A 12,856-nucleotide genomic window follows, 5' to 3' on the forward strand; every position below is an offset into this window, starting at 1 on the left:
GATTTCTAATGGTGCCAGAATATGACAGACTCCACATATGATAGAAAGAAGACTTTTTCTAGTCTCTAAGGAGTTTACAAAATAAAGCCTCAGTCTTACAAATAGTTATGAATTTGTTTAACTTCTGGTATTCATTCATAGATTCCTAGATTTTGACACCATAAAGGACCATTATGATAATCTCTTCTGAACTCCTGTATAACGTAGTCCAAGAACCTCACTTACTAATTTCTGCATCAAGCCAATAACTTCTGTTTCAGCAATAGCATGCTTCTAGAAATGTGTTCAGTCTTGACTTAAAGACTGCATATGCTAGAGAATCCAGCACGTCCCTAAGCATGGGCGTAGTCCTGCTGGTGCCAGTTTGGACTACTAATTTCCTTAAACTTAAACATGTGTGCAAGTGCTTGCAAGTACATTTGTTCTGTAGCATATCCTTGTGACCTAATATGCTGTTTCAAGGATCTGGTTAAGCCTGACTCTGGCAGAATCAGGTGACCTAATGCCATGTGGTAGCTTGGGTTCGTACTACAGGAGAGAACCTGCTCAGGCAAGGAACCAGCCATGGAGTGAGGGGAGGGATTCAGGAAACTTGTCTTCAATAGGCAGGTGAAAGCTCTGGTAGGAAATACAGCCAGGGAGTGGGGAAGAAGCTTTAGGAAAAGGCATCTGATGTAATGGCCATTCAGTTGGTCCTCTGGCCTTATATTAAATATGGTATAATGATAGGATATCAAGACAAGAGAGAGAGAAGTGACAGCAAGACTGCATAGTTAAAAATCAAAGATTAGTACAAAGCATGATGTTGGAGGTTTTCACCTTACTCAGAGTAAATAGCTGTATTTTGGGGATAATTTTAATGTACGTGATGTAGTTGTCGGTATTAGGCACCATATGAATGTGGAGTGTGAGGTAGCTTTGTGGATCTGGTCAAAAAGTATGTTCCAGGCAAAGAAGCAGCATGGGAGAAAGCTGAAAGGTAGATGAGAGACAAAAGAATGACCAGGACATTGAGGCCAGCTATCATAAGTAGCATGGATGAGGAAGGATGGCATGAGAAGAGACAAGGTCAGATAATGAGGAAGGGCAGAGTAATGGAATTCATTGAAGATAAGAATGATTAGGAAAATTGAATTTGCACTGGTGCCAAAGGGAGAGCCAAAGAAGGAGAGATACATGTTTTGATCACTGGGAACACAAAAAAATGTCTATAGTAATAGGACCAAGTATATCAGCAAGCATAGAAGGCTTACTGTTATAAAAACATTGCTTTCCTCCAACATTACAGTGGAGTCGCATCTTATGTGGCGGTTAGGTTTTAAAGTCAGCGTGTAAGGTGAAAATCGCAAATAGTCAAATTACCCTTGAAAATCCCTTAAATCGCCCATAAAGTACAGTATACTGTACATGGTTTTGTGTATACAACACTGTACAGTAATATGTATACATGTATAATGTATACAGTAAAGTACAGCATATAATAAAGAACACAAAATATAATTTTACAGTACTGTTTTTTTAATTTCAGAGGGGTCATTACAGGGGGTCGTCAGGGCTTGATGTAGATCCAGGAGATGGAGGTGACAGAGAGCTTGGGTGACAGAGAGCGAGTCATAGAAGAAGTGGTTGGCTCTGGTTCAGCTCGAGAAGTTGATTGTGTAGACTCATCTGCTGCTGGTTGTTTTTCTTTGAAAAGCATGGTGATCGGCAACTGTCGCTGTTGTCTCTTTAGCTGCTCAAACATTTCTTGATATGGTCTCAAATTGTCCATAATACTATGTGTGATTTGAGGCTTCGTTCCATAGAGGGATCATATTCAGAAATTAAATCATTTACATGTTTCACTGCTTGGAACACTTCAGCAAATTGATGAAGATTCAAACTTGCTGGCTCTTCCTGTTCCTCATCATCATCTTCATCTTCTGTAGACTATTTTATCAGTTCCTCTAACTCTTCATTAGTCAGTGTTTCTCTATGGCTCTCAATTAATTCTTCAATTTCTTCCTCAAGGATGTCCACGAAGCCATCACCACCCACTTGCCTGGCCACCTGAACAATGCATTTCACTTTTTTGGCAATGGTCGGGAAACCCTTCACACATTCTTTCCATAGGTTTTGCCAACATGCATTGACTGTTTCAGGCTTGATTGCATCCATTGCCTGTTTAATATAAGTGATATAATTGGCAATGTTGAAGGACTTCCAATTCTCCATCACATTAAAATTGGGATCAGCATCCATAGCGCTACATATCCGTGAGAACATAAGCATCGTGTATGTGGCGTTGAAACAGCAAATCACGCATTGGTCAAGAGGATGGAGGTGGTATTGGGGAGAGAAAGATGACTTCAACATCATCATGTGCAAACTGGAGTGCCGCAGGGTGGCCAGGAGCATTGTCTACCATCAGCAACACTTTAAAGTCAAGTCTTTTCTCTTCGAGTTACCACTTGACCTCTGGAACCAATCCAAACTTGTGGAACCAATCCAAAAATAATGCTGCCGTCACCCAAGCCTTTTTATTTGATTGCCATAACACAGGCAGGGGATTTTTGTTCTTGCCTTTTAGGGCACTGGGATTTGAAAACCTGTAGAGCAAGCCCGGCTTTATTAAATGCCCAGCCGCATTGCCACAAAACAACACAGTCGCATGGGCTTTAGCTGCTTTGAAGCCAGGGGCTTGTCTTTCTGATTTCTAAGTGTAAGTGTGGTTGGGCATTTTTTTCCAGAAGAGCCCACTTTTGTCAGCATTAAAAACTTGTTGTGGAAGATAGCCCTTTTCTTCTATGATTTTCTTTAATTGTTCATTGGCAGATGCAGCTTCACCAGTAGTCTGCATGTTTTTGAGGTTGAAGCTGTTCCTAAAACTGTTAAGCCAACCTTGGCTGGCTTTGAATTCCTTCTCTTCAGAAGACTGTCCCTCTTCGGTGGGAGGTTTGAACAATGCATAAAGGCTAAGAGCCTTTTCTTGCAATGTGTTACCATCGATAGGCACATGTTTACGGTTCATGTCTTCCAGCCATAAGTTTAATGCCTTTTCAGTCTTCACTAACGTCTTATCATGCACCTGGCTCATCACCTTAGCAGTTATTGGAGCACTTGATGCCACGGCTTGACAAATTTTTCTCTCTCGAATCTTGATGGCACGGATGCTAGATTCGTTGTGGCCATATTTACGCACCATGCTGGAGACCAACATACCGTCTCTCAATAAGTCCAACACGGCCAGTTTTTCCTCCAGCGTTGGAACAGATCACTGTTTCTTCAGTTGAGCGCCAGATGAAGTAGTTGGCTTGTGTTTAGGGGCCATGTTGTACAAAAAAATACGTACAGTATCTTTAAACATTAGAATCACACTTAGTGTGGCCAGATGCTCACACTATGAGAGGCATGCGGGAACTGAGACCGACTGCGGGAACAGCAGATTCACGTCTCCCATCTCACGCTCACTCTGGGGCATATGCTCATTGAGTGGAATGGTGGGTGGAATTGCCCACACTATTTACAGATATCTTGTTGTTTTCCTCTTTTTTTGCAGAGCAAGTATAGTTGAATTCGCATAAGTTAAATGAGCGTATGATGCAACTCACCTGTACTCCAAAAAATGCTTTCCTAACGCATTCTTTAGAAAAAGGTATGCCAGTCTTCCTCATCATAGACTGGAGTTCCACAGAATTGGACAGGCTATACACATGCAAGGATTCATTGACAGCATTCCCAAAATTTGACTTTCTTAATGCTTCTCCTGCTTTTTCATGTAACTTCTGATGTGATTTTGCTGAGTGTGTGGTGTGTCTTAATTTTCATGGGCTGATTTGACTCCACTCTTTTCACTTCTCAGGCCCATGAAAGGACATGATACAGGGCTAGCAACCAGCTTACATTTGATCACCTGCAATTTGATATGTGTCATTCTTCTGCCTGGTATGGTTTTAACTGAGTATCTACTCTTTTGTATTTTTTCCCGCTTAAGAATTCCCCATTTGAAATGTTCATTTTGGCTTTGATTCAGCAAGATATTTAAGCACATGCTAACCTTTAAGCATATTAGATGTCCTTTTGACTTCAGTGGGACTACTCATGTGTTTAAAGTTAAAGTTTAAACACTCATGTGTTTAAAGTTAGCCTCTGGCTTAACTATCTTGGTGATTTGGGACTTGAATTGCCTCAGTGATGTGAACTGTACAAGCAACACTAGAAATCAAATACAAAATTTAGCAAAAATAAACAAGTTCAGTGGTAACCAGCAAAGTAATGCTGCCAATATATCACTTAAATGTGAGCCAAAGCATATAATTCTGCCAGCATATAAAACAGTATGCCTAACACAGCAGTGGATATACTGAGTTATCTAGAAAAAGCATTAGAGCAGAAAAGAAAAGAGTACTCTTTACCTATACAACATCCAATGGCTAGTATTTTGTATGTATAACAGTGACCCTGAAATAATGGAGACTTGCTATGTACCCAGGGAGATAAGGATTTCAAGTGTACTATTCAGAAGAGCCAGCTATTAAAACATATAGAGAGAATATCTTCAAAACAGAAACAAACATTGCATCTAAAAATATAGCACTTCTATAGAAAGATTAAGAAAGCAATCCATACTTTGAATTGTAAACATCCAAGTTGTGTTGAACCAATACCACATATAGCCCCATTGTCAGTATATTTCATTCTGATTCTTTTTTCAATAAGGAAATTGGTGTTCTCAAAACTGCACTATTCCCAGCCATCATCCTTACATCCACAGAACAGATTGATAATCAAAGTTCAAGTTCATTTACACTGCTCTACCAATGCGCCTCAGCCATGTTCTGGAGGAACCACTCCTGTTGGAAAAGGTGAATGCCCATTCAGGTGCTTGATCTCACAGATGAAAATACCAAAAATGCCAATCAGTTATAATATGTTGGTTACTTAATCTTATCTCATTTCAAATATGTTACTCTGTGAAATGCGATAAATTGTCAAATAGTGACTACTTTCATCCAGTACTAATTTGGTATGAATCTGAGACAGTAATCTGTGGTGAAGTACTCTGTATCTGGCTAGTAACTTGGAGTTCCCATTATGTAGAACTAGTTGAGGGCCTAATATGTGATGGGGTGTAATAAATAACTCATGGGCTAATTGTGATTAGTTTAGAGTCTCTCACTCCATTCCTCCCTAGAAAAATTATAAACCAAATACTTTAGGTCAAAAACTGAACTTCTTGATTTGGAATTGCCCCGGTGGTATCTCAAGGATATTGTAGTTCGGGTGCCTCATGCCCCCATTCTCCTCTCTGTGCTGGGCTCCATGACCAGATTACAGCTTATGTGATGCATCCTGGTCTTCCTTGTCGTTGCACCATGTCACAGCATCATGGGAGCCTCTGGTCATGAAAACCTTTCTGGTTTGGGGTGGGTTTTGTTTTGTTTTTTGTCAAAAAATCAACATTTTCCCTGGAAAGCAGATACCTCTTATGAAAAAAAATGTTTTATTGAAAACCCAGAGAAAAAATTTGATCAGCTTTAATTATTTTGCTTATCAAATCATATATTGTCCAGATGGTTGCAGAGTGTTTGTATGTTTTTTCCTTATTATACCTTTCCACTATTTAGCAAGCTGTTATTATTGCATCACAGTAACTGCAAGAAAATCAAATTCCATCTGTTTCCTCCAAAAGAAGGGAATTAATGTGATTTATTATTATTAATTGTTATCAGTTAATGTATTTATAATGTGCCTTTCCGTATGTGTACATGGCACCTTATGGCTATATTATATTATTAAGGGAATTTGTGCTTAGAGAAGTTGCATGAATTAAACAAACTACTTTCTCTATAAAAAGTCTTCACAAACCTCTTTGGCATGGGTGAAGTTCATCCCATAAGGTATATGAATCAATTAAGTGGACTTTAAGTACTTCATAGGTCTTGTGCTGATCATCTGCATGGGGTGAATTTAATATATTCAGATCATGAGCAAGTTTATTGGTTGTCCAGATCAGTTTAGAAAAGGAAAACTGGTTTTCATTATCCAATCAGACATATGAGAACTTTACTATAAAGAACATGTATATTTGTTTTCCTTCTTCATATGCAAGAGCTGTTAGTTTTCTAATATCTATTAGAACTACAATATCCTTATTAATAAATATTTTAAATTGAATACAAATTGAGATATGTAGTATTTTGAGAGCATACCACAGCTGTGGTGTATATGTTACATTTACGAATGTTAAAAGAATATTATTTAGGTTGCAAAGTCAAGCCCTTGAAAGTTAGGGAATACAGGAATTTGAATTACCAGTGATATTTTAATTCTACCCTGTATGCATTTTTATATACTGCTTAATTATATGATTACATTCTATTTTTTTCCCACAGGGTCCCTGCCTCATTAAGTGCACAGTATGGATGGTGCTCAGGGAATGAGGTAGCCGTTCAATATTTTTATCCTCACAATTCAAATAGTATTTACTTCTTTATTTTCCATGTGTATCCCAAGGTCCAGTGTGCTTCAACAGCAGCCCTGGGAACTACAAGTTGTGGACTACAAACTGTGGCATGTTGGGAGGACTTCTGGGTCCTCTGCCCCCCGCACCCAGCAGGAAGTCTCAGCACTGACTGATCTGGGAGCACAGGGCAGGCAAGCAGAGAGAAGTCTGCTGGAATGTAATCCTGTTCTATGTTCTTTACAGAATCAAACCTTGTTCCTGGAGGTTTGTCTGAGTGGGTCTGGTCTGAGGTGAACACACACTGACATACAACACAGAGCACACAAAGAAGCCTCAGGTCCAGTTTTCCGAAATTGTGTAAAAAGTTGCAAGGCAGGCTTCCCCTATCTTGAACAACCGCATACTGGAACAGTGAACAGGAGACGGGGCTACATGTGCACCATCCAAAGTCTTCAATGAATACAGAAATATTAATTTCCTCATGTTCTTTCTAGGGTGCTCATCACTTTGATATCCAAATGCCTCATAAACATTCATGAATTTAACTCCATTGTGTTATGACAGAATTATTAACACTAATTTACAGATGGGATAATTCAGGTAAAGACTTTCCTGAGTCTACACAGTAAATCAGTGACAGAGCCAAATCAGTGACGCAGGCCGAGGGACGTACTGGCCGCTGCTTCCCACAGCCCACATTTTGGCCGGGCACAGTGAACCGCGGCCAGTGGGAGCCGCGATCAGCCGAACCTGCAGACGCGGCAGGTAAAAAAACCAGCCAGGCCCGCCAGGGGCTTTCCCTGCACAAGCGGCGTCCCAAGTTTGGGAAACACTGCTCCAGACCGTACTGTTTCACTGCCAGAAGTACATCTCCACATCTCACACTGACTTCATTTACAGTTGTGAGTTCTCCGTACTTTTGCAGATCAGGTCTCAGATGTCTCAAGTTGAAAACTCAGAAAATAAGGAACACATAATTAGTGGCCAAGTGTGAAAAGTTTCATTTAAGTAACTTTGCCCGCATCACAAATAAAGACTGCAGTGGAAATAAAATCAGATACTGCTGTGTGGTATTCACCTGCTTTATCCACAAGATCATCCTTTCTTTGCTTGAGATCTCTTACTTTGTTCTCTCCACACCTTTCAGCTACTAAAGCAAATGAGTCAGGTATCCTAGCAACAGTTTTCATTCTCTACACAGCCCTGAATCATTCAGCAACTAAGTTGGAATGAGGACTTGTAGTTCATTTTGAAGACAAAGTATGAGCTTGTCTATGACCAGGATAAACCAAATTCTGTCAACCTATTCTCTATGATATTCTATTTGAGCAACTAAAACATATTTAGGGAAACATAATCCTACTGGAATCATGTATATGTATTCACAGTGTTCTGGAAGGCACTACCCTTCTCGGAAATAGGTTCACAAACTTGAAATAGTATTGCTAAAAGGCAAAGCAGGAATGTGGCTTATCCATAATGCTTCCATAATGGTTTTGAGTAAATCAGATTTTGTTTGATGCCCGCAGATGTTATAGTGTGTCCTAATAAGCTGAAAAATTGTACAATGAATTGGCAATTTCTACATTCCCGGCTGAGGACACAATATTTTACCCTCTATAGTCCATTTCTTAAAACTGGATTATGCCATTCCTGAATTGCTTCATTTACATCTATACCATTCCTGAGAACATCATATCCCTGGCTTCATCTTATCAATGTTATACATCTTTTTTGGGGGAGCACACAAGCTTTGGAAGCAATCCTGTTACACATATGTATCTGAAAAATGAATTAGATATGAAATATTAATCATATTTCAGCACATAAGTAAAAAAGAAGACTAATTGCCTAGGATTCTCCCATAGGAATGCTATTGCATAATTGTTTGTTATAAGGGATATACAACTTCTCTGAAGTATCTAGTACTAGCCACTGTCAAATATAAGGGACTAGATTAGATGGATCCTTGTTCTGATCTGTTTTCCTATGCAACCATTTTCATTCATATTTCAATCCTATCCTTTACATGGAGAATAAATCTCTGTTGAACATACTTAACCACAAATATTGTTACTGAATGTTATGGGCACACACAAATGTACAAAAGCAAGGAGAAACGGAATTATTTCTTGAAGTTTATGTTGACATTTCAATCAGAATTCATAGTTGGGAGAGAGAAGTAAAGGCAAAGTTAAATTTGATATTAAACATGAGTATAAGGCTAGTTCTTAGCCTTAAATTTTAAGAGTTCTCAGGTTTTATAGATTCATTTTACATCATATCCTCAATGTCAATTGCATATAATTGGGGAGCTGAATGCCATTTGTTTTAGCAGTATTTACTTTTTCAAATAAGGTACCTATAACACACTTTAAAATGATATTATATTTACTTTCCCTTATCTTAGCTATTTTAAAATATGTATAATTTGCTTGACAGCCACCAAAATGGCTCCAACTAACATTTTAATTATGTGGTTATGTTTAAAATGTTTCTTTCTTTCTTTTTTTTTACTTGTAGTCTGAAAGACTTCAAAACCGTTAAAGGCTATGGTCCAGACCCTCAGGTGGTATAAATCAGCATAACTTTATTGAAATCAACAGCACTATGCTGATTTACAATGGCCAAAAATCTGGCCCCCTTTTTTTCATTTGCTCGGTTATGAACTAATTGCCTGTTAAGTTGCAACTTTAAAAGCAAGTGAAAATTCATGGTGCATAAAAGCATATTAGGAAATGTACTGTTCATTTTTTTTCTCTGTGTTCACAAATATCAAATGCAGTTCAATTTAAAAAAAATAACCACAATCCAGCACTATAGTACTAAAAAGCACATTAAATTATCACATACTCTCTTCATATTGTATTTGCTAACATCCTAATTACCAGAATATTTGTGTGTAAATAATAGCTTTTCTTTGTTTTGTTTTGTTTTTAAAATGCAGAATACTACCAGTGATGCAGTGGCTACTCAGGGATCTGAATGTAGAGGAGGCTTGGAATTACTAAAAGTCAAAGTTGCAGAAACTATCTGAAGTCTGCGTCCTAAGAAAGGGAGAAGAATTGTAGGTAAGAGTCATAGACCAACGTGGATGAGAAAGCATCCCAAACAAGTAATTAAGGGAAAGCCTACAAGGAATGAAAGATGAGATGGCTAAGCAAGGAAAAATACCTCTTGGAGATCAGAAAGTGTAGGGAAAAAGCGAGAACTTCTAAAAGCCACGCAGAGTTAGCTCTTTCAGGGGAAATTAAAACCAATAGTAAAAGGTTACATAGCCATATAAATAAAAAGAAAACAAAGGAAAGTAGAAGTGGGACCTCTAAGCACAGAGATGGGATGGAGATTAAAGATACTCTCGGCATGGCCCAACATTTTAGCAGATACTTTGCCTCAGTTTTTAATAAGAGTTATGAGGAGTTTAGGGGTACAGGCAGGGTGGCTCATGGAAATGAGGATATGGAAATAGAAATGACCACATCTGAAGTAACAGTTAAACCTCAAGCAGTGTAATGAAACGAAAGCAGGGGGCCTGGATCACCTCAATCCAAGAATATTAAAGGAACTGGTACATGAAATTGCAAGCCCAATAGCAAAGATTTTAAATGAATTTTGTAAACTCCAGGGTTGTACCCTATGACTAGAGCATTGCTAATACAGTACCTATTTTAGTACCTATTTTTAAGAAAGGGGGGAAAGTGATCTGGGAAACTACAGGACTGTCAGTTTAAAATCAATTGAATGCAAGATCTTAGAACAAATTTTGAAAGAGAATGTAGTTAAGGACACAGAGGTAAATGGTAATCGGAATAAAATACATCATGGTTTTACAAAATGTTGTAGATCGTGCCAGACCAATCTGATCTCTTTCTTTGAGAAGATAACTGCTTTTTTAGACAAAAGAAGTGCAGTAGATCTAATCTCCCTGGATTTCAGTAAGGCATTTGATGTAGTTCCACATGGGAAATTATTGTTATACTGGAGAAGATGGGGATTAATATAAGAACTGAAAGGTGGATAAAGAATTGGTTAAAGGGGAGACTATAATGGGTCATAGTGAAAGGTGAAATGTGAGGCTGGTGGGAGGTTACTAGTGGAGTTCTTCAGGGATCAGTCTTGGGACCAATCTTATTTAACACCTTTATTATGATCTCGGCACAAAAAGGGGGTGCATGCTAATAAAATTTATGGAGGATGGAAAGTTGGAAAGTACTGGATCATCTGGATGATCTTGAAGACTGTAATAGAAATGGGATGAAATTTAGTAGTGCAAAGTACAAGGACATGCACTTAGGAACTAATAACAGGATTTTTTGCTGTAATATGGGGAATTACCAGTTGGAAGCAGCAGGGGAGGAAAAAGGCCTAGGTGTATTGCTTGATAACAGAATAAGTATGACCTGCCAATGTGATGCGGCCATGAAAAAGGCTAATGTGATCCTAGGATGCATCAGATGAGGAGTTACCAGTAGAGACTAGGAAGTGTTAGTACCATTATACAAAGCACTGGTGAGACCTCATCTGGAACACTGTGTGCAATTCTGGCATCCCATGTTTAATAAAGATTAATTCAAACTGGAACTGTTTCAGAGAAGGTCTGATAGGATGATCAGGGGATGGAAAACCTACATGATGAGAGAAGACTCAAGGAGGTTGGCTTGTTTAGCCTAACCAAACAAAGGCTGAGGGGAGTTATGATTACTTTCTATAAATACATCAGAGGGATAAATACCAAGGAGGGAGAGGAATTATGTAAACTCAGTACCAATGTGGACACAAGAACAAATGGATATAAACTAGCTATCAACAAGATTAGGCTGGAAATTAGACCAACATTAATATTTTGTAACCATCAGAGGAGAGAACAGTCTTCTAAGGGGAGTAGAGGGGACAAAAAACCTAACGGGCTTCAGGACTGAGTTTCATACGTTTATGGAGGGGATGGTATGATTCATAGATTTATAGATACTAAGGTCAGAAGGGACCATTATGATCATCTAGTCTGACCTCCTGCACAATGCAGGTCACGAATCTCACCCATCCACTCCTGCAATAAACCTCTCACCTATGTCTGAGCTATTGAAGTGCTCAAATCATGGTTTAAAGACTTCAAGGTGCAGAGTATCCTCCAGCAAGTGACCCGTGCCCCATGCTGCAGAGGAAGGCGAAAAACCCCCAGTGCCTCTGCCAATCTGCTCTGCAGGAAAATTCCTTCCTGACCTCAAATATGGCGATCAGCTGAAGCCTGAACATGTGGGCAAGATTCACCAGCCAGATACCCAGGAAAGAATTCTCTGTAGTAACTCAGATCCCACTCCATCCAACATTCCAGCATGGGCAATTGGGCCTATTTACCATGAATAGTTAAAGACCTTAATGCAATATTTAGGAACAAATGTGTAAAATATGTGCGTGAAGATTATTAAAATAGGCTGTTTTCATGCTGGTCAGTTCCTTTTGTTTTATCTCTTAACTGGCTTTCCTATCTGCTGTTTTCATCTCTTGAATGTCAATAATTTATGTAAGGAAAGAGACTCCCATGCTATTAACAATTGCAGTTCTCTCATTAATCCAAAAGTAAAACCAGCACATGGTTCAATAGTCTATACATTCACTTTTAGTGATAATTCTTTAAAATAGATTTTTTCCCCACTTTTACCTCACAATAAAGTTTGTCCAAAAAAAGAACAAAGTGAACACAAGCCATTTTTAACCAGGAACTGTATTCCAAAAAAATATAAAGCAAAATCCTGAATTATATGGGGTCAAATCTACTCAGTTCTATGTTATTAATTGGTTTGTCAGAGTAAAAATGGAGTAAGCACCTCAAGAATTGGCCCATAGAGATTTCTGTTTTATGAGAGGTTGCATAAGTTGTGTATCCTGATGATGTATGATATGGCTAAAACTATGTTACACTATATAATATATTTATAGTATAAAGTATAGTGAAGTGTGCTATATATTGCAATATACCATATTCCAGAGGTTCTCAACCTTTTTCTCTCTGAGGTCCCCTCAACATGTTATAAAACTCCAGGGCCCAGCAGGGGCGGCGGAGAGCGCTTTGAGGCAGTGGCCTTGGGCAAAGGTGTAGTTTGACTTCTATTTTGCGTGGGCTGGGAGCAATGGGGCTCGAGCGCACCACCTCCACCTCCTGACTCACCTCATTAGGCCATCCAGCTTGTCTGGGTTGTGCGGGGGGGGGGGGGGGGGGGGGGAGGGCACAACCAAAAATTATAACTCAAAGGCAGAGGGCTTAGCTCAAAAAGTTTGAAAACAGCTCAGGGTGTAGGAAGGGGGTAACCTAGGGGCTCTGTGCAGACAGGGGCTGGCTATGGGTGCAGGGAGGGGGGTGGCTAGGGGCTGTGTGAGGGCAGGGGGGTAGCTCAGGGTGAAGGGAGGGAGTAG

The 12,856-nt window shown here is 39.2% G+C and overlaps 1 long non-coding RNA gene across 1 annotated transcript in view; it reads left to right on the top strand.

Moving 5' to 3' along the window:
* LOC142070269 (uncharacterized) overlaps nucleotides 1-11,842 on the top strand; it is a 32,535-nt gene extending 20,693 nt beyond the window's left edge. Inside the window, exons 2-3 of the long non-coding RNA XR_012666251.1 lie at nucleotides 6,375-6,423; nucleotides 9,393-11,842. This is a non-coding gene — a long non-coding RNA (uncharacterized LOC142070269). The remainder of the gene's footprint in view (nucleotides 1-6,374; nucleotides 6,424-9,392) is intronic.
* The last annotated feature ends 1,014 nt before the right edge of the window (nucleotides 11,843-12,856 follow it).

The sequence above is a fragment of the Caretta caretta genome, chromosome 1 (assembly GCF_965140235.1).
Source record: "Caretta caretta isolate rCarCar2 chromosome 1, rCarCar1.hap1, whole genome shotgun sequence".
NCBI classification, from domain to species: Eukaryota; Metazoa; Chordata; order Testudines; family Cheloniidae; genus Caretta; species Caretta caretta.